This window comes from Urocitellus parryii, chromosome 5, assembly GCF_045843805.1.
Source record: "Urocitellus parryii isolate mUroPar1 chromosome 5, mUroPar1.hap1, whole genome shotgun sequence".
NCBI classification, from domain to species: domain Eukaryota; kingdom Metazoa; phylum Chordata; class Mammalia; order Rodentia; family Sciuridae; genus Urocitellus; species Urocitellus parryii.
This window is the reverse complement of record NC_135535.1, coordinates 10739048-10740570: the sequence shown is the minus strand read 5'-3', so window position 1 is coordinate 10740570 and position 1523 is coordinate 10739048.

Genomic DNA, 1523 nt, shown 5'->3' with positions numbered 1-1523 from the left:
AGGCAGCAGCTGGGCGAGGGTGGAGGCCAGGGGGAGAGGAGGCCAGGAAGAGGGGAGGCCAGGGGGAGGGGAGGCCAGGGGGAGGGGAGGCCAGGGGAGGGGAGGCCAGGGGGAGGGGAGAGGAGAAAAGGCAGAGCCAGGTCCAGGCGCCCACGTCTTGCCCTCCCCAAAGCACACATGCCCGCTTGGCCTTCCAGAGAGTCCTTTTCTAACCCAGAGAAAATGCCCCAGTCTCCAGGCAACTGTCCCCGCGCTGCCCCCTCCTGGCTCACCGCCAGCCCTGGTGGCAGCTGTGAATTTTCTGTCCCCAGCACCCAGCTGGGGACAGGATTCACACTCCGAATTCTTGGCCATCTACTCGGTGTGAAATGATGACTGTCACCTAAAACTTTGCCTCCGCTTGAGATTCACACCAAGTCCCACGCTTGGGCTGGCCTGCTGCCGGGCGTGCGCGGTGGGCGGCTCCACGGCTCCTCCCCAGGGCTGAGGCTGGACCTTCCCTTTGCAGCCAGAGGGGAAAGGCCTGCGCCGGGCACAGGGCAGGGCTGGGGCGCCCAGGTGCCCTCCGTGGACATCAGCTTTGGGCCACCCGCTCTGGGCTGTGCAGGGTCAAGGCTGCACCCCCCATTAGCCCCCGAGGCTGACCCCCTGTCCAGACACGCTGTCACCCCACCTCCTGGTCCCAGGCCCCGCCCCGTCCAGCCCCGTCCTCTTTCTTGTTGAGGATGTTGAACAAAATCTGAATCCACAGGAAACATGACGCGGTTCCAGTCACATCAGATGGTCTGTGGTGGCTGTCCTTGGGTCTTGTGCTTCCTCGGAGGCAGCGCGGCACCCCCGAGCGCCTGCCAGTCCCCTGGGCGGCCTGCGGTCCAGCGGCTTCTCCCAGTTCTATAAAATGAATTGATTGTTAGCATCACACCAAAGGTGACAAACCAGCCACCCTGGGAAGGCAGAGACCTGCCATCCTCTGTCCCTTTGTGATGGTGCTGAGCTAGACCTGGACCAGGGCCGGCTTCACAGTCCCCACCACTCCTGTCCTATCGCTGGCCAGGCCTACTTCCTTCCTTCGCTCACCTGCCTGACCCCGTGGGACTGGACCTGGCCACCCCTGCCCGTGGCCACCGTAGCCAACATTCATTGAAACCTGCCACGCCAGGCCCTCGGGCTGCTTGACATCACTTAGGTATTTCCTCCTTGCCCCTTGGCCAGAGGCCCACTTCACAGAGAAGGAAATCAAGGCTCTGCCCAGTCCAGGGTGAGGAGACGGGTGGACTTGAACCCAGGCGGCCTGCTCAGAGGCTGGACACGCCCACACTGTTCTATGTGAAGACCCTTCTCGGTTCCAGGTGAGGATCGTTTTACGTTAATCAGTACAGCTGGGGTCACCAGATAAAAAGGACAGAAGGATCCGCCCGCCCATCCCCTGACCATCCGCCCGGCTTTCCTTTATTTATTTATCCATTTCTTCCTGGTTCTGGGGATGGAACCAGGGGGCGCTCTACCACGGAGCCATGTCCCAG